Source organism: Notamacropus eugenii, chromosome 4 (assembly GCF_028372415.1).
Source record: "Notamacropus eugenii isolate mMacEug1 chromosome 4, mMacEug1.pri_v2, whole genome shotgun sequence".
Lineage (NCBI taxonomy): Eukaryota > Metazoa > Chordata > Mammalia > Diprotodontia > Macropodidae > Notamacropus > Notamacropus eugenii.
In genome coordinates, this window is record NC_092875.1 from 174,820,787 (window position 1) to 174,845,705 (window position 24,919).

Here is a 24,919-nt window from a genome sequence, read left to right on the forward strand (position 1 = left end):
GTAAAGCTCTGAACTGCCAGTGTGGGCTGGCCAATGAAAGCATACAGGAGGCTGAGACAAACTGACATCCAACCCCCCCAAGCAACCAGGACCAGTGTGGAGAGAGTCAGAAAGTTAATGGGGGAAAATCAGGAGGGGAAAAATATAAGACTGAAATTATCAATGATTTCAGGAAGAAGAAAACTCAAAGACCTTCAACATGAGCAAATAAATTAATAGTGAAAGCCTAAAGGAAATATGGCATCCAGATCTAGTAAACAAATTCAGGCATCTATGAATAAGCACTTTAAAATGAAGAAAAGTGATCTGAACACTTGATGGGACACAGAACTTTGTGGAATGGAGAACATGGAACCCAAACACACTGTTGCTGAGAGGTCCAAAAGAGAAAAACAGAATTTATGGCCTATATGACAAAAATAATGGGCAGAATATAAAAACTGGAATATAAAAAAAAGAAATAAAGAAGAACAATAGATTGGGAAAGTGAAAGATAGTGAAATAAAGAAATCTAGAAGAAAAATGGAAACAGAAAAAGACCCAATAACTTTTAAATTAAAATATGCTTACTACACAAGCAAAACATACTGATCCCCAACACAGGATGTGTAGAGACAACCTAAACATCATAGATCTCAGAGAAGAACACAACAGGACAAAAAACCTTCACTCCATAATGCAGGAATTAATAGAAGAGAACTCCCCAGAACTCCTACCTATAGAAAATGAGATTCCAATTGAAAGAATTCATGGATCAACTCCAGAAAAATAATCCAAAGCTGCAAGACATGCAATTTCAAGATACATAGTGGTTAAATTTGACAATTTAATTCAAAAACAACAAGTTCTGCAAGTGATCAAGAGAAAGACCTTCAAATACATAGGAGAGGAAATTCAAATAACAGAAAAATTATTTTGTACCCACCAGAAAATGTAGGAAGGAATAGAATAATGTGTTTCAAGTAGCAATGAAGTTCAATATGCAGTCTAGAGTGACATACTCTGAATATCTGATTTGAAAAATATCTGATGTGGAAAAAAGATGGACATTCTATAATAAAGAGGCATTTGAAACATTTTTAGAAAGAAAACCAAAACTAAAGAGACTGTTTGCTTCTCAAACACCCCAAATAACAGAAATGCAGAAAGAGTGAATAAATGGAACCTCCTTGGACAGCAATAGAAGAAATGTCCCCAGAAAGGCCAGTAGCAAGCATCTTCCTCCATGTGTACAAGGAAACAAGAATAAATAAAGGCAAAAGTTCTGTGGAGGGAATAATAAAGAAGCATGCCTGGGGCATCATGGACAGAACTTGGCAATCCCTTGTCTACAAGTGAATCAGTGGGTTTTATTTGTTTGTTTTGTTTTGGGTGAACTAATTAACACATAGGAAGATACTTAAAGAGGAAGGTGGGGAGAAGGTGGGCAGAAGAGAGGAATGTCTGATATGCCAGGGTCACATCTAGGGCTAGATATGAGTGAAAAAACACCCCTGTGATTTTTGGAAGAAGAACCTACAGGAGAATGGATGGAAAAGAGGGGAGAGAATTTAGTAAGGCAAGGAAAGACATGAGCCTTTGCTTGTGATGGTGGGAAAGGATTCCCCTGACAAATGTTTCTGTGGGTGAAGACAGGTGGGAGACTTTGCACTGGGTGTGGCCTGAGGTATTTGGTGCTTGAAGTCTGCTTTTCCTGCCTCAGGAGTGGGGGTTGGAATTCTAGGAGACGACTAGCATTTGGATGTGGGAGCATGGTCCCAAAGAGGAGATTTTAAAGTGAATAGAGGGAGAAGATAAACAAGGATAGTTATAGGTCAGTGGTGATTTAGATAACCAAGTATAGGGTGGAGAAGGGGCCTACTATGACACCTGCAATAATTGGCATTGTTTTGGTAGTGAGTCACAATTAAAAAGGGGGATCCATGAGACCAGCTCTAAAAGACTGTGGTGGAAACTGCCTAGAAGGAAGAGACTAGAATGAATAATTTAGAAGTTGTAATTACAAAAAGAAAGCACAGGAAATAGAGGACCAGATAATTATAGGGATCATGAATCAGAGAATGGTGGTCTGTATTAGAAAGAGAGGATGGACAATGAAGAGAGTGAAAGTAATCCTTGGAAAGGGATGTAAAAAATGAAATTGTAAGAAGTAATGATTAGAAGAAGTTGAAGGAGAGAAGAGGAACAGGTAAGCTACTTAATGACCTGAGAAGGTAAAAAGAGAGGAATTGGAGGAAGAATTATACTCCCAGGTAAAAACTGGAGATAAAATGCAACTAATAAGCAAAATCCTCCGCCTAAAAAAAGACTAACAAACAAGAAGAAGGAATGAGAGGTCAGGGGAAGAGAACCAGTGGGAACCTTTAAAAAAGAATAAGGTAAAGTTACTAAAGAAACATAGTACTTTGCTCACCATAGACAAGGAGAAAATAATAACGTTGAAAAAAAACAATATTATACACAAATGGAGGAAAGTATAAAACCAATTCTAATAACTTAAAATGGAAATGGATTAAACAATCCAATAAAATGAAAAAGAGTGACCCTAAAAAAAACCCTAAAATCTTACCAAAAAAAATCCCCACCTTTTTATAAAGAAAGAAAAACATTTAAAAAATAAAAACATGGAAAATAAAATTGAGGGAGTAGAAAAAATTTACTATGCATCAAATGACTCCAAAAAAAAAAAACAAAACCAGGAGTTGCTGTCATACTATCAGAAAAGCAAAAACATTCAAAAAAAAGATAAAGAAATGAACCAGAAAATTCTATTATACTGAAAAGAACAAAAACAACAAACTAATATCAACAATTAACTTACGTATGCTAAGTACCTTAGCATCCAAATTCATAAAGGAAACATCTGAGCTACAAAAATATGAAGGGAGGAACACATTAGTGACAGGAGATTTCAATGTTCCTCCATCACTTTTGGATAAGTCTAAAAGAAAGATAAACAAGAGAAAATATGAAACTGAACAAATTCCTGGAGAAACTAAACTTGAAATACTAATGGCATCATCTAAAAGGAACAGCAAAAGGATTTACCCATTTCTCAGCATCATATGGAACTTTTACAAAAAATAACCGTCTATTAAGGCACAGATATATTGCACAGAAATGAAAAAAAATCAAAAATAGTTAATACATCCTTTATAAATCACAGTGCAATAAATATAAATGGGTTCAAAGACTATAAACCTAAGATACAGACCCAAATGAAGATTTAACAATGAAATGCTAAATAATGAGTCAAAGAACAAATCACAGGGGACGGAGTCAAGATGACAGAGTAGAAAGATGCACATACATGAGTTCTTACCCCACAGCCAATAAAATATCTGCCAAAAAGAACTCTAACAAATTCTAGAGCAGCAGAAGCCACAGAACAACAGAGTGGAGGAGATTTCTAGCCCAGAGTGACCTGAAAGATCGATGGGAAAGGTCTGCCCCACCCAGACCAGAGCAGAGCCCAGCCTAGCCTTGGCCACGCAGCACCAAGAGAAGCAGATCCGAGCAGCCTCCAGGGACAGTCTCCAGCAGCATCACAGATCCCTCCACCCACAGGCACCAAAGGTCAGTGAGAGGGTCTTTTTGGCTGGCCTAGAAGGGAGCAGGGTGTCCCCATAACTTGGGCCTCCTCAGGTGGCAGCAGTAGAGGCAGCAGTGGATGGGGCTCCCAAAGCAGGCAGTAGCCTGCATCCATTGTTGAAGGTCTCATTGTAAACCCCCAGAGGGAACAGAGCCCTGTGTGGCAGCCCTGCCCCCTCCTGAGCAGCTGATCTTACTCTCATACTGAATAGCAGCCCTATGAGTTAAACCAAGCAGTTAGTAAACAAAACCAAAAGTTTGAAAAAATAGAAGATAATGTGAAACATCTCATTGGAAAAACAACTGACCTGGAAAACAGATCCAGGAGAAACAATTTAAAAATTATGGGACTACCTGAAAGCCATGATCAAAAAAAGAGCCTAGACATTATCTTCCATGAAATTATCAAGGAAAACTGCCCTAATATTCTAGAAGCAGAGGGCAAAATAAATATTGAAAGAATCCACTGATCACCTCCTGAAAGAGACCCGAACAGAGAAACTCCTAGGAATATTGTGGCCAAATTTCAGAGTTCCCAGATCAAGGAGAAAATACTGCAAGCAGCTAGAAAGAAACACTTTGAGTATTGTGGAAATACAATCAGGATTACACAGGATCTGGCAGCTTCAACATTAAGTGATCGAAGGGCTTGGAATGGGATATTTCAAAGGTCAGAGGAACTGGGATTGAAACCAAGAATCACTTACCCAGCAAATCTGAGTATAATACTTCAAGGGAATAAATAGTCATTCAATGATATAGAGGACTTTCAATCATTCATACTGAGGAAAAGACCAGATCTGTATAGAAAATTTGAATTCCCAAGACAAGAATCAAGAGAAGCATGAAAAGGTCAACAGGAAAGAAAAATCATAAAAGACTCTCTAAAGCTGAACTGTTTACATTACTACATGGAAAGAAAATATTTATAAGTCTGGAATCTTTTCTCAGTATCTGGGTAGATGGAGAGATTGTACATACACACACACACATACACATATATAGATAGAGAGTACAGGGTGTGTTAAATAAGAAGAGATGATATCCACACAAAAAAAATAAAATAAAATAAAAATTAAGGGATAAGGAACGAAAATACCGGGAAGAGGAAGGGAGTAATAGAATGGGGCAGGCTATAACTCACCAAAGAGATAAGAAAAATCTTGTTCAATGAAGGAGAGAAGGGAGAAGGGGAGAGGGGAAAGATGAAGCTACTCTCTCCACATGTGGTTGAAGGAGGGAATAACATGCTCACTAAATCTGATATGAAAATTTATATCACACCACAGGAAAGTAGGGGAGGAGGCAACAAGTGGAGTGAAGGGAATGATAGAAGGGAGGGCAAATGGGAAAAGGGAGATACTAGAAATAAACACTTTCATGAAGGGACAAGGTCAATTGTGGGGGGAAAAATAAGGGGGGATAGAGTAGGACAGAGGGCAATATAATTAGTATTACACAACATGATTATTATGGAAGTCTGCAAAACAACACATATTTAGTCTGTATTGAATTGCTTGCCTTCTCGGAGGGGTTGGGGGGAGGGAGAGAAGTTGGAATTCAAAGTATTAGCAACTAATGTTGAGAATTTTTATTGCATATAATTGGGAAATAAGAAATACAGGGAATGGGGTATAGAAATTTATCTTGCCCTACAAGAAAAGAGAGAAGATGGGGATAAGGGAAGGGTGGGGTATGATAGAAGGGAGGGTTCATTGAGGGAAGGAGTAATCAGAATGCAAGGTATTAGGAAGTGGGGGGAGGGGAGTGATGGGGAGAAAACTGGACATGTTACAAAGTGAGGTAAAAGCAATTAGTATTAAAACAACTGACTGAATTAATAACTGAGAATAAATCAATGACATCTCTAGTTTGAGGAAAAGAATTTTAATCTAAATTTCCTAGAGGAAGGTAACCTTGGGTAAAATTTGGCATTGATGGAAAAGTTAAGGTTTTAATGGTAAATTTGATTTTGTGATTGCTATTTAATCAGGAACTAGAACATGTATAGAAAGTCATGTAAGCCACTCAAGACTAGCCTCAAAAGATGTTCCTTAGCCAAAGTGAAATTGTAATCATAACTGAAACCTGGTTATTGGAACTTGCCATTTTTAGATGCTAAGGGACTATTAAGTGACTGTTCTTCTGAGTTTAACTCCAGGTATGGGTAGCAAGAAAGGCTGCCTGAGCCTCCAATCCATGATGCCAGTAAGCCTGGCATGAACTGCAAAAGGTGATCTCATGAGAAGGGTGGGAGAGCAGCTGTTCAGTCTGGGCTGAGGTAGGATTCTCCTGACTCAATTTCCTCACTGACACCCAACAGACTTTAAGCCTGACTGAATGCAAGTGGACAATCTAATCCTTCCTGGAACTGACATGAAGTTGGGGAGATATTGTACCCCTGCAACGTCTCTACTCTTGGTGGCAATATCCTATAGTCAAAAGGTTTGTAAGCTTAATACCAGATCTATTAAATTATAGATTATTGATAGGGGAACATTCGAGGTTAAGTCTAAAATTAAACTATTAGGCATAGGACTTTAGACCAACAACAATAAGTTAAGGTCCTTTAATTCTTAGTAGTACCGTGGAGACAATTAGGTCAAGGGCTTGTGAAGTTAGCAACATAAATGTCTCAGTTGGTTTAATGTTTAAAAAAAAAAATTCTTTTGTGGTCCATATTGTAAATGCTTTAAGAAGAAGTATCACCAGACCAAAAGTTTGAATTGTCTTATCTGTTATAAACTGTTAAAAATGAAAAATTAAAAAAAAGAATTCACATTTTGAAAGTAAAAAAAAAACAACAAACAAATCATAGAAATAATAAGTATGCAAAAAAATGATAGTAATGAAACAACACACCAAAATATCTGGATTGCAGTTAAAGTAGTCATTAGGGGAAATCACATCCTTATAAGCAGACATTAGTAAAGCAGAAAAAGAAAAAATTCATTAATTCAATATGCATTCTTAAAAATTATAAATGCAGTATATCTAAAACACAACAGAGTAGATATTAAGAATTTGAGGGGAAATTAATAGATATATTGGAAACAAAAAAACATGCAAATGGTAACTAAAACTAAAAGCTGTTTTTTTAAGACTAATAAAATTGACAAACTCTTAGCTAATTTGAAGAGAATGAAAGAATAAGAAAACAGAAAATAAAATCAATAAAATAGCAAATGAGTAAGGTATAATCATAGCAAAACAAGAAGAAATTTTTAAAAATAATTAGAACATATTGTGTGCAGTTGTGTGGTACCATAACTGAGAACACAAAAGGAATAAAGAAATACCTTCAAAAATATATAATACTCAAACTATCAGCACACTAAAAGAAATCCTAAAAATCAAATATCAGAAAAGGCAACAGATCTAGCTCTAAGGGAACTACAAAAAGAAAAAACTCCTGATCATAATGAATTCACTGTAGACTTCTATAAAAAAATTTAGAGAATAGGTCGTACCCACACTTCACAAATTACTATAAAAAATTGAGAGGAAAAAATTCTTCTAGAATCCTTTTGTGGGAAAAATATAATCCTAATAACCTAAGCTAGGGAAAGATAAAACATAGAAAGAAAACTATAGGCCAATATCATCAATGACCTCTGACTCAAAAAAAAATTTTGGATAGCTTTATTAAAAAAATTTATTTTTGGTTTTCAGCACTCACTTCCATAAGTTTTAAATTTTCTCCTCCTTCACCTCCACTCTCCCCAAGACAGCATTCAGTCAGATATAGGCTGTACATATGCATTGTTATTAAGCATATTTTCACATTAAACATATTTTCATATTACTCATGTTGTTTAGAAGAATTAGAACGAATGGGAGAAACCATAAGAAAGAAAAAACAGAACAGAACAGAACAAAACAAAATAGTATGCTTTGACTGGGATTCAGACTCCATATTTCTTTCTCTGGATGTGGACGGTGTTTTCCATCATGAGTCTTTTAAAGTTGATTTGGGTTCTTGTGTTGGTGAGAAGAGCTAAGTCTGTCAAAGTGAGTCATCGCACAATGTGGCTGTTACTGTGTACAGTGTTCTCTTGGTTCTACTCCACTCAGCAACAGTTCATGTAAATCTTTACAGGTTTTTCTGAAGTCTGCCTGCTCATCATTTCTTGTAGCACAATAATATTCCATTATATTCATATATGTTCACATATTTAACTTGTTCAGCCATTCCCCAATTGATGGACCTCCCCTCAATTTCCAGTTCTTGGACACCACAAAAAGAGCTGCTATAAATATTTTTGTACATGCAGGTCCTTTTCCCATTTTTATGATCTCTTTGGGATTCAGCCCTAGAAGTGGTATTGCTGGGTATGCACATTTTTATAGTGCTTTGGGCATAGTTCCAAATTCCATAGCTCCATAGTTCCATTGCTCTCCAAATGGTTGGATCAGTTCACAACTCCACCAACAATGAACTAATGTTCCAATTTTTCCACATCTCCAGCATTTATAATTTTCCTATTTGTCATGTTAGGTGTGATATTGTACCTAAGAGTTATTTTGATTTGCATTTCTCTAATCAATAGTGATTCAGAGCATTTTTTTAATATAACTATAGATAACTTTAATTTCTTCCTCTGAAAACTGCCTGTTCATATCCTTTGACAATTTACCAGTTGGGGAATGATTTGTATTCTTATAAATTTGATTCAGTTCTCTATATATTTTATAAAAGAGGCCTTTATCAGATATTGACTATAAAAATTCTTTCCCAATTTTCTGCTTCCCTCCTAAACTTGGTTGCATTGGCTTTATTTGTGCAAAAACTTTTCAATTTAATGTAATCAAAATTATCCATTTTGCATTTCATAATATTCTCTGTCTCTTGTTTGGTCATAAATTCCTCCATTCTCCATCAATCTGACACTGTTCCCTGCTCTCCTAGTTTGCTTTTAGTATCAACTTTTATATTTAAATCATGTATTCATTTGGACTTTAATTTGGTATACAGTGTAAGATGTTGGTCTATGCCCAATTTCTGCTATACTATTTTCCAGTTTTCTCAGCAGGTTTTGTCAATTAGTGCCAACTCAAAAATTTTAAACACAATCCCATCAAACAGACTATAGTGATTTACCTGAGAAATCATTTCATTATGATCAAGTTGGATTTATACCAGTACTGCAAAAATGGCTCACGTAATAGCAAGCAAAGTAGGATCTTTTGCTGTTTTTGTTTTAGTATAATCAAGTGCCTCTGATTGAATCTTGCCTTTATCAACTAAATAGTCTTTACTAGGAGTAAAGTACAGAAACCAGAGTTTCTTTAACTGGAAACAATATATGTATTTGTATTGTTAATTATTTTAATGTGATTAAAGTAGATCTTCCCCACCCATTAATGGGCCTAGGAAGATTTGTAGGAAGACCCACACCTTTTGTTAATGAGCCACTGGTTCTCAAGGACTGTTATGCCCTCTGGCTCTAAAAAGTGTATAAAAACCTGATATGAGATTTTACTTGAAGACTTAGGTTTTGCAAGAAGCTTTGTGTGCCAGATGAGACTCTGGGAAGCAGCTAAGCCTCCCTCCTCCCCCCACCCCCTTGAAAACCCAGAGGTTGGTGCTTCCCCCTCTGGTAACTCTGTATGTATGGTCAGGCAGTTGCATCTGTCTGTTGATTTGTGATGTATGTATTGCTTCCTGTCAGACAGTTTAGAAGCACTATCTATTTATTTAGATTTCTCCGTATTTTCTCTGGTTTAGGGTGCTGACTTTTTCCCCTGAACCAAGTGAATGACACATATGCTTGATTAAAATGATTGTTGACCCCTCAAAAGTTGCTTTCCTTTTAGAAATGCATACCTAAGAACCTGTGATAGCAGGGCCCCCTGTGTATGTCTGGGTTCTTGCTTTTACAGTTCTCCATTAAGAAAACAATCAACATAATCATATTAAAACCCAAATCCTCCAAAACTACATTATCATCTCAATAGACCCAGAAAAAAAAAAAACCTTTGACAAAGTATGACACTCTTTTAGGCTAAAGACTATCTAGGGATCATCCTCTGAAAGCACACCAAAAGGCTTATATAGATTCAATTATGAAGTACTACTTAAAGAAATAAAGAATAATTTAAATAGCTAGAATAATATTCAGTGCTCATGGTTATGTCATGCCAATATAATAAAAATGACAATATGATGAAAGTTAATTTACACATCTAATACTATATCAATCATATTAACAAGGGGAAACTATGTAGAAGCCAATAAAATGATAAAATTCACTTGAAAGAATCAGATATATGTGGAATATCAAGGGAATGATGAAAAGAAGTAGAGGGAAAGCAGAAAGGGGAAATATAAATTCCAGAACCTAAGCTATGTTATAAAAGAAGTAGTCATCAAAGCTATCTGGTATTGATTAAAAAATAGGGAGATCAATGAAATGTATTAGACAAGGGAGAATCAGAGACAATTTCATTGGCAAAAATGATCAAAAAATGGCACTAGTCGAGGCTGGAAGGGTGTGGTATAATAGGCATACTAATTCATTGTTGATGTAACTATGAGATAATACAATCATTTTAAAAACAATGTGGAATTATACAAATTAAATCATTAAAATGTCCATACCCTTTGAAGCAGAGACTCCATTACTGCGCATATACTCTAAGGAAGTCATCAGTTAGAAGAAAGACTTCCACATAAAACAAAATATTTATAGCAGCACTTTCTGTGATAGTTCAGAATTGGAAATAAAGTAGATGCCTATCATCTGAGGAATCAGAAATAAATTGTCCATGAATGTAATGGAATATTTTTATGCTGTAAGAAATGATATGTGTTTTGAATATAGAGAAACTGGGAAAGGTCAATATGAACTGGTACAGAGTAAAATAAGTAAAACCAAGAAAATAATATACATAGTAACTACAACAACATAATTGGAAAGAACTACACACAAAAAATTCAGAAGTAAATATAACAAAATTATACAGATCAAGAAGGACTCAATTGAAAGAGATATGAGAGTACAACTCCAACCCAGGTTATGGGAGGTCCACACTTTTTACATATTGCACATATTTTCAGATATTTTCAATGTATTCATGAGTTTGTTGTTTGTTTGGTTTTTTACCTTCTCTAAAAAATACTATTTTTCACATGGGATGATTTTTTGGGAGAAGGAAAGGGAGGAATACTTGGGATAACTCTGACAATATAAAACACAGAGGACATCAATAAATGGGGAGATACTGGGTGAATTGACCCTAATTTTAAAAAATTAGCAATTAATCATATGTTTTCAATTACATGTAAAGATAGTTTTAAACATTCATTTTTGTGAGATTTTGAATTCTAAATTTTTCTTCTTCCCTCTCTTTCCTCCCACCTCCCCAAAACAGCAAGGAATCGAATATAAGTTATACATGTACAATCATATTAAACACATCTCCACATTAGTCATGTTGTGAAAGAAGAATCAGAACAAAAGGAAAAACCATGAGAAAGAAAAATAAAGTGAAAATAGTATACTTCAATCTTCATTCAGACGCCATATGGATAGCATTTTCCATCACAAGTTTTTTGGAATTGTCTTGGATCACTGTATTGCTAAGAAGAGCTGAGTCTATCATACATAGTTAATCATTGCACAATGTTATTGTTACTGTTTACAATGTTCAGGTTGTGCTCACTTCACTAAGCATCAGTTCATTTATGACTCCAATTTCTCAATGAAGATGTCCTAAGATGGATTCTGAGAGTGGATATAACAGATGATATAAAGAGGGATAACAATGTTTAGAGGAGTCACTATGGTGAGGAGAATAAATAGGGAGGTGTGAAAGAACTTCTTTGCTACAGGGAGGGTCCAGTTAAGATTAGGTAACGTAGTGGGCCTCCTCAACATAGGGATGGGGGCTGACAAGAGATTTGATTATAGAAGATGATAGTACATTGAACTGATTCACCAAGAGGCTGAGATAGAATAAAACAGTCCGGTACAAGGATGATGACCTGGGAAAAGACTGAAGAGTGGAGGAATTGGAGGTGATGATGAGGCTTAGGGGTTGTAAAGCATAGGGAAAATAAAACTATAAAAGACTATGATCAGATAAAGGAATTTTAGAATTAATAAACTTGGAAGTAGAAGACTTGTGGGTGATAGCAAGATTCAGTGTGTAAGCATCTCTTATGTGTAGCTGGGGGAGAATGAAGAAGTAGGACATGGGAACTGAGCAAACTGAGGACGTATGAAGTTAGGGTGTTTGAGGAAGTATATGTGTGTGTTTATGTGTGTATATATGTATCTGTGTGTATATATGAAGTTAGGGTGTTTAAAGAAGTGTATAAATACGTGTACTTATGCATATATACACACATGTATAAGTATGCATATATGCATGCATGTCTATGCATGTATGTGTGTGCGCATGTGTGTGTTGTGTGCATGTGTGTATCTACACACACACATATCCCCTAGGATGAAGGCAAGAGTTTGGAGAGGAAGACTGAGTCAGGAACTACATTCATAGAGGAAGGAAGAAGAATTTTCTGAAAGTTAATAGATATAGCCACTAGGATCTGGTTTAGGTGACAGATTTGAATGTCATCAACTTCAAAGGATGAGAAGTTGCTGACTAGTAGAGGGAGAGTTTAGAAGAGGCAATGAGTAAAAAGAATATTCCAACATCCCTTCTGCAACCAATGAATTAGGAAGTGTAAGTGATAAAGTTCAAACAGCACTGAAAATGGTGGCCAGGGATTCAGTTCCACCAGGAAGAAAATAAGTTTCAGTGAATGACAGATGATGGAAGAAATATGGAAGAAAAAGCCTTAGAATGAAAATGAGTTTGTTAGTTACTGAACAAACATTCCAAATAGCACAATGCAAAGGATGGATAAATGTAGAGTGCAACATTTGTGGTAGGGAGGATAGAGTTAAGGAATGTAAGAATGAAGGGGTCAGGCAGTGGGGGGAGGGAACAGCCAGTAGTTCAGAATCAGTGGGATGAAGAGAATTGAAGGGCGTAGGAATATGCTATCCACTGAAGAGTAAATCCAAGTAGAATATTTGTGATTAGAGAGAAACAGGTGATTAAACTGTTTAATGATGTCCTCCATCAATGTCCAACCTTATGGCAAATGTAACGTTATATGTGCTGAAAGCTCAGGACATCTACTAACAGCAGGCAGGAGATGACAGCATTATTGTTCAGCCTTCACTTTTAAAGAAGACCAATGACATCACAAGGTGATGTCTTGACTTGTATGTGAATCGGATTTAAGTGAGGCAGAGTTGCACAAAGTTGTTGGCCTCTCTCTTTAAGTCATCTCTCTCTTTAAGTCATTGAAGTCCAATGGCAAGACAAAAGTCAAGACAATTGGCTATGACCCCAGGTGCAGTGGATGACCTTGGCATCTTGGATGTCTGACCAAGCTCTAAGCACTCCACAGTACCACTTTCATGGCCATTGGAACTAACTGTTCTCATCTGCCCATTCTGTGAGGGAAGTCTTCACATGCTTGGAGCAGACATTCCCCTAATTCACTGACAGGTTTGAGGCCTATTGGTTACCCTCAACCTGGTTCAGCCCATCTGCTGAGATGTTTACCAGGGTGTGGCCACTGAGCATGCTACAGTTTCTTGGAAACACAAATGAGAGTTGAATGGCAGGTGGATACCAAAGGTGGATGAGCAGCCCTGAAAAGTTCAGCAAGTCCTCATTCCAGAGATGAGTCTGGTGTGAGGATGGCTTCAGGATGTCTTCACAAGGCCATGGGATGGAGATAGCACAGATGGGCAGTCTGGATCTCAGGTTGTACAGGTCTTCTTGTGAAGGAGCAAAGAGCCTGGGAAGAGTTTCAGCTCTGGCTTTGAATTCTCAGTGCCTAACACAGTGGTAGATGCGTAGTAGGCACTCATTAATGCCAAGTTGAATTGAATTGAATCATTGGGAAACCCAGTGTATGGTGTTACATCATACTTCTGAGAAACTTCAGACAATACCCATGGTATTGTCTACAATATACTCCCCACCTCAGCCATAGTACAGAATCATCTGCTCACCTACCTGCACTTCATAGAATGTGGTCTTGGATTTAACTGATCCAGTTTAGCCTGAGGGGCAGAAAAGTCATGAGCCGTGATGACATTGAGAGCATTGTCATCACCTCATCTTCAAGGACCTGCCTCGGGGACATCCATCCATCCAATCAAAGACTGCCATCAATGTCTATCTCCATAACACCTCTCACATTCTGCCCTTCTCTCTACTCATCCAGCTACCACCTTATTTCAAGTCTCCATCACCTCTCACCTAGACTATTGTCCAAACTGATTTCCCTTCCTCAGCCCCACCTCCCTCTCCAATTTGTCCTCCACACAGGTACCAAAGGAATTTTCCTTAAGCATAAATATGATTGGGTTATTTATTACCCTACTCAATAAACTTCAGTGGCTCCCTATTACCTCTAGGTTCTGATACAAGTTTTTCTGTTTGACTTTTGAAGATTTTCACAACCTGACCCTGGCTTACCCTTTCAACCCACTACATAATACCTTCCCTTCTGCACTTTACAAGCCAAGTTGACCTTTTATCTATTTCCATCTCCCTTCTCTATGTCTTTGCATTGCACATACCTAGAAAGGTCTTCCTCCTCACCTCTCCCTCCTGAAATCACTCTCTTCCTTCAAGACAGCCTGAAACGCCACCACTTATTATGAAGACACCTGAGTCCCTCCTCCACTCCTTACAACTGTTGGGAGTTACTTACCTTACCCTTACAGTGTATTTATTTATTCTTTACAGACTTTAAGCTTTGATAGTTTAAAACTGTACTGATTCTTGGGATTCTCTCTCTCTCTCTCTCTCTCCCTCCCTCCCTTTCTGTCTCTATCTCTTTTGTCTCAGTTTCTCTCTCTCCCCCTGTGTGTGTGTGTGTTTACTATCTCTCCAGAGGTGTCTTGAATCCAGTTCGAAGCCACCTTGAGCTAATTGTTACATTTTTAGTATGAGTATTTAGTCCTAGGAAATCAGCAAATGCTAAAAATCAGAGCTTGATTTATTGTTTTGTTGATAATCTAGACTTCAGAAAATAATGAAGAAAATGTTAATGATGCAGAATAAACATAAAACTGTTTCGGGCAGATTTTTTTTTTTCAGACAGTTCAATACTTACTGGCATAACACTGTCTCTCCAAAGGGAATACATGCACCTTGAGAACATGGATTGTTTCATTCCTTTTTTTTTTCTTTTGGTCTTTGCATCCCTATTGTATACCACAATGCCTGGAATGTGTCAGACCTTTCATAAACGCTTGTTAATTGGTTGATTGATTGATGTGAAACCTCCCACTTTGGAGTTCTAATAGATAGCCCTAACCCTAGCGCCTTTTGTTCCAAGGCTGATGTGGCCAAATGGAATTCCATCAGTCTGTTGACTAGAAATTTCTTGGACTTTGTCCACGGAATGAAGACAATGTAAGTGGATCCCACAGGGTGGGGACTGGATTGCCTTCTCTGTTAGCACTAGTAGGTCACACTGGAGAGCCTGTTCAATGTCCATTCTTGTGATAGGCAATTCTCTCACTCAGTAGTGGGTTTAACCAGACCTTTTGTTATCCTTTCTTCTTCCCCTGCCCCCCTCCCCCACGACACAATTCTCTGAGCTGTTGTTTTGTAATGATAGAAATGAATGGTACTTTCAAGCTCATCTAAGACTGAGGAAACAAGGCATGGAAGTGAGATGATATATCTAACCCCTCAGCTAGTTAGTGGATGAACCAGGACCAGAATTTAGGATTCTGAGTTCTAGCACAGTATTTTCCCTTTACCCTGGTCTTATTAGCTCCCAAAAGTGGACTGGCCAGTTATTTAAAAGTAGGTGAAAGCTTAAATCTTCATTAGCAGCTCTCTTTAGATATTTTTGAGAGGAGGTTGACAGTATCGGCTAAAATTAATCATGGTATAGGGCAGAAAGATGGATTTGGAATCAGAAGACCTGATTTTATGTTCCACCTTGGTTACTTATTACCAGTGTGACCTTGGACACTTGTGACCTTCTATAAGAGGTTGGACTAAATTTCCATGAGACTTTACAACTATATTCTTAACATGAGGTTTGAGGTATTTGTGGGTGTGAAATTTCCTAGGCCAGAGTGGACTGTTTGTAATCAGTGACTAGTGAAGGTCTGTCCTTAGAATTGGACCATCTGGGAGTCAGACAGCAGTGTTATACAGACTCCCTTTTGAGCCCCTTCATGCTGCTATGGGTCCAAAACCCAGGTAGATACTTCCTTCTTCCCTTTTCCAAAGACAGACATAAAAAGCCTCCATTCCACCAAACTGTCCTAACTAGGAGTGACCTAGATAGAACCTGATAGAAGAAAGTTGTCATTTATGTGGCATGGAGCCCTCCCTACCAAAGCATCTCCCCCATTGTTGTACCTCCGCTCCATCCCAAGAGGACATGCATATCCCAGCAAATGGGACATAGATAGCCTGTGATGTTACTACACGTCCTAGAAGAAACCAGAAAGTCAGAGTGAGTCAAAGCAGTACAAGACCACATAGAAATCAGAATCAGACTAGATAAGTCGCAGTCCAAGAGAATGGCCTGGGTAAATAAGAGGAGTGGTAGGTCTGGCTCAGCAAGAAAATGGAATGAGAGTTTAAGGTGTCATCCTGTTGGTAGGTTCCCACTATTAGAAATCCAGGGCAATTGCAGGGTTGTACACACACACACACACACATACACACAAAGCAAGTGGGTGCTTCATAAAGTGGCAAGCACCGAAAAAGGAATTTCACCCATATTATTTTCATTCAGTCCAGCTCTAGTCCAGACCAATGTGGTGAGTGTCTGTCTTTGGAAACAACACTTTACCTGGGAGGAATAAGGAACATCTCTGGGTCAGATATAGCTTCAAGTTCCTTATCAAGTTTCTGGTGGACATTTCCCCCCCTCCCCCCAAAAAAAAACCTCCAAAGAAAATGGTGTAGTGGTATCTGCAGGCTGACCTTCATTAGGACCTGTTTGACTTTTGAAAGCTACTGGAAAACAGGAGAATGTTTCATCTTTGTGCTCCTTACCCGAGGAGTGGTGCTTTACACCTGAAACTTACTTTATTGGGGATGTCAGAATGGTATGGAATGAATAAAGCTTTAAAAAAAGCTTAAAAAAGCTTTGGCTTTTTTGACCTTAAACAAATACTTCCCACAAGTTGAACTAAAGAATGAGAAATTGTATCTCTTTTGCTAAGATGGGTAAGATGTCAGGAAATCCATCTGCTAGGAGGGTATGAATACGCTTGCCAGAAGATATCCTTTTGGCTCCCCATCCAGGACTTTCAGGAGAGTAGTTGCAAATTTAGCACCTGCTCAATGCAGAGATTTTGTATTGTAAATGCTTTCAGAGAATTTGGAGCAGGCAGGTAAATAAATTCATATAATGCCATCCAGTCTTCTCTCCACCATTCTTTACCCCAACTCAGAAACACATGTCCTCTCTTATCCCCGAACCTAAAGACAGGAAGACCATTAAAGGGCTTTATGGGTAGATCTGTGGTATCGCGGTTGTTGCTGAGTTGTTTATGTAGTGTCCAACTCTTCATGACCCCATTTTGGGGTTTTCTTAGCAAAAAATACTGGAGTGGTTTGCCATTTCCTTCTACAGCTCATTTTACAGATGAAAAACTGAGCGCCCAAAGTCACACTGCTAGTAAATGCCTGAGGTCAGATTTGAACTCATGAAGCTGAGTTTTCCTGATTCCTGAGTGCAGTGTTCTACCCACTGAACTACCCAGCTATGTGACATGCCCATCACAGCCCTGTCTTTATTTCCATGCTGTGCATCTTTCTAAAAATTAGTTTCCCCAGGACCCAAGAAGTATAAAAGTGGAGCTGAAATTGAGAGCCCTGTCAAAACATGTTTCTGAGAAGACCTCATTTCTGTTTGTGTTGTGGTCTGTTTTTGTTTTTCAGTTTGAATTCACCTCCAGATTCTGTCCTCCTCTGGCAGAGAGGCTTTTGAAGTCACTATTCCAGCTTGGCTTTGAGAATTTTCTCAGTAAGTGAATTTAGCTAGTTCTCTGGGTCTCAAATACCTCTCTCCTGTCCCCCAACCCCCAACACACACACACACACACACACACACACACCACACCACACCACACCACACCACACCACTCCACACCACACCACACCACACCACACAGCCAAGGAACAATGAGGAGAAAGAGGGAGAGGCTGAGTGTTTCAGGAAACCCTCTCTCAAATGTTTTCCAGTGTGGTTTTCCTATTTCAAATAGTTCATTTGGGAATGTATGAATGGGAAAGATGGTAAGTCTTGATTCCAACAGAAAGCATTATAGCTGAGATACTAAGAGAGAGCAATTGGGATTTTTCTTTTTCCTATTGAAGCAGGGAGGGTAAGAAAAGGAAGCAAAGTGTGTGCCCTTTGGCTCCAGCTCAGTCCATGGAAAATGAGCCCAGGCAAAAATCCAGAGAATCCAGTTGCCTTTTGGGTGTTTTTTGTGTGGATTCCTATGGCATTATTTCCCAGAGTTTTCCCAGACTCAGCACACTTATGGGCTCATAAGTATAAGGGTGTGCCAAAGAGGATCCTGGGAAGGCTTCCTGCATCCCTCTTTTTGTCCTTATGGAAGTTAGCTCCTTAATAACAAGGTTAACAATGGGGTGCCCTTTATTCTAGCATGATAATGTCTCTTTAATTAGGGATGAACTTGCCTTGCCCTTGGTACTTGGTCCATGGGCATCACATTAAGGATGATTGATTCCTGGCCTGTTCGTAATCCTGGGCTATACCCTTGGACTTAGTCTTGAAAAGTGAAAACAGAGACCAGATGTGAAGAACCAGATCTGAGGGGGAAAATAGTTAGGGAAGGGGTGTTTGTGCAGATTCCAGTCAGGGACAGTTTTCTGGAGATGATGGCCAAGAGTCTGTGAGTCCCTTCTGGAAACCATGCATCCATAAAGGTGGTTGTGGCATAGCATCAGCGAGTCCCTGGGCCAAGTTAAGAGATGCAAGAACTTGGGTCAATGTGGTGAGGAGGGCAGGGCAGAAGAAAAATTCTTGGATGCAGAAAAAGAATTCCTGTGCCAAGCAAGAGCTGGAGCTGGGACAAAGAAAGGGACAGAGCCCCAGAATAAAAGAGTAAGCCTGGGCTTTGCCCTTAGCTGAGGTTGTGAATTATCTAGACCCTGAAATGAGAGTCAGCTCTCTGGCAGTCCTGAGAGCACTTCCCCTAACCAGAAAGGAGTGGGGCTCAACACCAGGGTAGAACAGTAAGTTCATAGGACACAAAGAGCCCTGTGGAAGATGAAGTCAACCAGAAGGGTGGGTTGTCTGGTTCTAGGAACCCCAAATGTTTTCTCTTGGCATAGACAGAGGCAGGGAGTGTTCTACCTAATGTAGTAATATAATTGTGGAGGACTATCTAGGTCTCTGAGGAGACAGAGGTCATTGGAAAGGGGTGAAAAAAAGGTTTTGGGACTTGAGTGTGAAGCCTTGGCTTTTCTGTCAGACTAAGTAAAGTCCAAGCAATAATTCAAAGTTTCACTAGTCTTAATGGTTACATGAGAGCTGAGGGCACTATATGTTTTCTTCAAGAGCCTAGATATAAACCCTAAGATTGCTCAGGGGAAGCCATGGATAGAAGCATGAGCTAATGGCAAAGAATTGTGAGAGTGTGCTTAAGACTAAATATGTTCTGTGTAAACCTGGAACTTATGTGTGGGGTCACAGGTAACATGAGCTGTGCCCACTAGTGGAAATAGGCAGGAGGGGATACTGGGCTGTTTCAAATGAGACGAGAGATAGAAAGAAAAGCTATATCCCACCAGGAGAGTTTCTGCGATATATCAATAGTCTTAGGGGAATATCGGTATACCCTGGCGTGGTGGTGCATACTGATAATCCCTCTTACCGAGGTTGCTAAGGAGGATCTCTTGGGATTGGGAGCTCTAAGCTTCAGCGGGCTAAGTCAATTGGGTGTCCACACTAAGTCTGATGCCAATAGGTAGCCTGGTGGCGTCTCACCAGGACTCATACAGACTCGTAAATATAAGGGTGTGCTGAAGAGGATTCTGTTAAGGCCCTCCTGCCTCCTTCTTTTTGTCCTAATGGAAGTTAGCTCCTTATTAACAAGGTTAATGACGGGGTGCCCTTTTATTCTAGCATGATGATATCTCCTTAATTAGGGATGAACTTGCCTTGCCCTTGGTACTTGGTCCATGGATATCACATTAAGGATGATTGATTCCTGGTCTATTCGTAATCCTGGGCTATAACCTTGGACTTGGTCTTGAAAAGTGAGAACAGAGACCAGATGTGAAGAATCAGATCTGAGGGGAGAACAGTGAGGAAAGGCGTGTGTGTGCAGATTCCAGTCAGGGACAGTTTCCTGGAGATGATGGCCAAGCGTCTGGGAGTCCCCTCCAGGAAACTGCATCCATAGAGGTGGTTGTAGCATAGTGTCAATGAGTCCCTGGACCAAGCTAAGAGTTCCCATTCCTGGAAACTCAACATATTGGTGTCACCAAGAAATATCAATAGGTTTCATAGGATTTAGAGCTGAAAAGAAGTCTAATCTAACCACTTCAAATAAGGTGATTAAATGCCAAAGAGACCAATATCATCCAGGCAGAGAGGAGAATTGCAATTTAAAGAACCCGGGTCTTCCATCTCCAGGATCAATGTTCTTTTCACTAACTACACTGCCTAGTTTGGAGTCAAACAATACCACATTGAGTTCTCATTGGGTGGCATCATTCTGTGAATTAGGAAAGGGAGTTGATCTTGGAACTGTGGTGAGGTACCTGAGATACCAGCAATGGTGTCTTTTCAATTACTTTAAGCTTTTCAATAAAATTCATTAGTCAAGAATGAATGAAAAAAATTTTTATTGAGCACTTACAGTGTACCAAGCACTGTGTCAAGTCTGGGTTTACAAACAAAAAGAAGACAGCTTCTCTCTCAAGAAGCTTATATTCTAATTGAAGGAGGAGGATTCAGCTACAAGGTGGGCATAAAAGCCTGGTGGTTCTAAAGAGGAAGAAGTAGAGTGGATAGTAAGATCCAGAAGGCTATAGAATGTATCAGGATATCTGTCCCAAAGGGTAGAGAGGAGGAGCACCTCTTCATTAGGAAGGCAGGAGTGAGGTAGGTCAGAAGGAAGAAGCAATTCTAAGTACTCGCTGGCAGAAGTGGGGATGGGTGGTCAGTATCCAGACGGGGATTCCCAGAGGGGAAAGGGGAAAGAGACATTGTCAATAAGTTTAGGGAAGGACTCTGGGGTTCTTGGCATAGGTAAAGAGAATGGCAGCACCATTTCGGTGTCAACTCTATCAGGGGACCTCCATGGAATATGCCACAGGATGGTAGTTTCGAAAATGATCAATTTTCCCTAGCTTCTGATAGGTTAATTTCTGAGTAGTAGGAAAGGAAATGTAGTGGATAGAAATCTGGTCTCAGGGGCAGGAAGACCTGGGTAAATCCTGCTTCTGAAATTATACTGGCTATGTGACCTGGGAAAGCAACTGAATCCCTCAATATTCTAGACAACTTTAGTATTATAAATTGCAGAGAGTTTGCAGACTTACCCTGGTAGGGACTTCCTTCGTATGGGAATTCCCAATAAAACCACAGGTTATCTCTCTTTCTCTGTCTCTGAATTTCTGTCTCTCTCTGTCTCTCTTTCTCTCCTCTCTCTCTGTCTCTGTCTTCTCTCTCTTCTCCTGCCTCTCTGTCTCTCTGTCTTTCTCTCTCTCTCTCTGTCTCTCTCTTTCTCTCTCTCCCTCTCTCTCCTGTTCTCCCTTTTCCTCTCTCCTCCTCTCTCTTTTCCTCCTCTTACTTTTTAGTTCCCACCATGCTGCTAAATTCCTTCTAATAGCAATCTGTGAGTTGTGACAGTTGCCACTAACATTTTTCTCTTAGCTACTGGAAACATTCCATAGAGCTTTTAAAGTTCCTTGAGTGAATAACCATTATGTATACACACATACACATACACACACATATCTTGTCTGAAGAAAAGAAAATTACTTGTAATTCTTGTTCTCTGAAGGTATGTTATTAGCATTATAATAAGAACACTAATGGTGCTCATCTGTGAATCTCCACCTGCTTTCCCCCAAAAAGCCTATTTCTGAATTCCCACATTCCCCATGTAATAGGAATGATACAGGGGAGGCAGATCAGGGTATTTAAGAGAAGGAGAAGTAGGGGCTCAGGGTGTTCAACTTTCTATGGCAAGTATTTAGAAGTTAGAGATCAAGTCACTGATGTGGATGACCATCTGTATGACTATGTGATGAGCAGTCTTTTCTAGTCTCTATGGAATGCAAAGACGCCCTGTTTCCAGAGCCTGATATATTTTGCAATTCATTCTCTTGACCTCAATAGACCCTTTTCTGAGCCCTACAATAATGATACCAATAATAACAGAATTTATATAGTGCTGTAATTGATAAAGTTTTCGAATGTTATGCTTCATTCAAGTGCCCCATGTTTCCCGTAAACCCTGTGGTTTTTACAATGCAATTTTGCATAGTGAGATGATTTTTAGGAACACATATGTCAACTTATAGCAGAACTGACCACATGAAGTAATTTCCAGATAGAGAGCACTAACAAATGAAGGGATCAAGATATTATTCTTTCTGTAGAATTTGCACTTGAGCTGAGCGTGGAAGGCATCTGGGGACTCTCTGAGGAGTGTAGAGAGTGGATTCCAGGTATGAAGGATGGTCTGAGTGAAGACAGAGAGATGGGAGAGAGCATGTCCCTTTCAGATCACAGCAAACAGGTCAGTTTGACTGGAATGCAAAGCATGTGAGGCTAGAGCTGGATTTTAAAGGGCTTTAAAAGCCAAACAGAGAAATTTGTATTTAACCTGGAGGCAAGAAGGAGTATTAGAGTTTCTTGAGAAGGGAAGTGACATACATGGTCAGACATGTGCTTTAGGAATATTGATTTGGCAGCTCTGTAGAGGGTGGTAGAGAGAAGAAAGAGACTAGAGGTTGCAAAATCAATTAGATGCCTTTTATAATATTCGAGGCAAGAGATGATAAAGACAAGGACTAGGGTGGTGGTTATGTGAGTGGAGAGAAAGGACCAGATTTAAGATATATTGTAGAGGTAAAATCAAACAAGATCTGGCAACTGATTGGATATGAGAGGGAAGGGAGAAGGAAGGATCCAGGATCACTCCCTCATTTCTGTGAGGTCAGTTATTTGTCAAGGAATAAAAACTAGACATATCTTTGCTGGTGATCATATGGTTGAGTTCAGTCAAGATAAATTTGTTAAAAAATTCCCACTATGTGCTATAAAAGAAGATAAGCAGGTGGATTTCAGAAAAACCGGAAAGACTTAAATAAACTGATTCAAAGTGAAGTGAGCAGAACCAGGAGGACATTGTACACAGTAACAGCATCACTATGTGATGATCACCTCTGATTGACTGCCCTTCTCAAAAATACAATAATGAAAGATAATTCCAGAAGACTCATGAGAGAAAATGCTATCCACATCCAGAGAAAGAACTGAAGGAGTCTAAATGTAAATTATTGCATACTATTTTCTCTTTATTTTTTCCCTTTTTTTCTTTCACCACATGACTAATATGAAAATGAGTTTTACATGATTGCACATATATAATCTATATTATATTGCTTACCATCTTAGGAAGGAGGGATGGAAGGAATGAGAAAATCTGTAACTCAGATTTTTATTTAAAAAATGAATGCTAAATCAATGTTTACATGGAACTGAAAAATTAAATACTATTTAAAAGGAAAAAAAGGAAAGGAAAAGGTTATTCCATCTGTGCTTAGGAACTGTGAAAATACACCTCCCTATACATGTCTGGTATATATACTGTGGCATTCCAAGACTACAAAATGATTCCAATTTGAAAAACTTTTATTTGCCTCTGAGGAAAATCTTTGAATCATCCTTCTATTTAGCTGTAACATGTCTTTTTTATGATTTAATATATTTTTATTTATTTTATTAAATATTTCTCAATTACATGTGAAAACATTTGACATTCATTTTAAAAATTTTTGAGTTTCAAATTCTTTCTCTCCCTCCTACTTCTCCCTACTCCTTGGGAAAGCAAGGAATTTGACATTGATTATACATGTGAAGTTATATAAAACATATTTCCATATTACAAAAGAAAACAGATAAAAAAAATAACGAAGAATAAAGAAAGTTTTTAAAAAGTGTGCTTCAGTCTGCATTCTGAATTCATCTCTCTGGATGTGGACAGTATTTTTCATCATGGGTCCTTTGGAATTGTCTTGGATGATTGTCTTGATTGGAATAGCTAAGTCTTTCACAGTTGATCATCCTTACAATATTGCTGTATAACATATGTCTTAACCAATTAGATGCAAATTAACTTTTACTTTGGCTCAGGCCCATAAGGCAAATTAACAACTTCTCTCTCATAGGACATCAATTGCTGGAGAAAGTGTAACCTATTAGACAAAGATGGAAAGCAGGAGAAAAATAATAAAGCTCTGATGTGCTGCTATGAAAGTTCATGATCTGTTGACTCACCGAGAGCATCAAGACAATTCCAGTAACATGTAGGACAGTACAGATAATATGCATTTCGTCCTATTCTCACATGGTTTTGGTTTCTTCTGCCAAACTTGTATATTTTGAATGCTTTTCATTTCATCTAGCTTAGAGATAAAACATTTGGGCTGTGGCAACATCAATTTAAAATGCTGTTTTGAAAGTTTTTGAGTCTGTGTCTGTTTTGAGTCTCAGCTGCAAAATGTTTGTAGCGTAGAAGGACATGTTGCGTAGTTTTCATAGCTTCCTTGCAAAATCTCCAAGGAACACGAAGTTGGGGTTGCTTGTTGCCCAGTCGTTTCAGTCATGCCCAACTCCTCATGACCCCATATAGAGTTTTCTTGGCAAAGATACTGGAGTGGTTTGCCATTTCCTTCTCCATCTCATTATACAGATGAGAAAACTGAGGCAAATGGAATGAAGAGACTTGCCCAGAGTCATAAAGCTGGTAAGCATCTGAGGACAGATTTGAACTCATGAAGAACAGTGTTAGTGAATCCAGGCCCAGGACTCTATCCACTTCACCACCTAGCTGCCTCTGGGCTTTTTAAGGATAAGCTTTAGCACTGTCTGGTGGCAATGACTAGTTCTGTTTTGCCATCATAGACACCTTCATTTCCATGAACAAATCCACGTTACTCAAACATTTGTCTGGTGCTTCCTTGTTGACATATTAATGACTGGATTTGGGAGGATGTCACTCATGGTCATTCTTGGATTTTAGTCATTTTATGAGGCTCATCT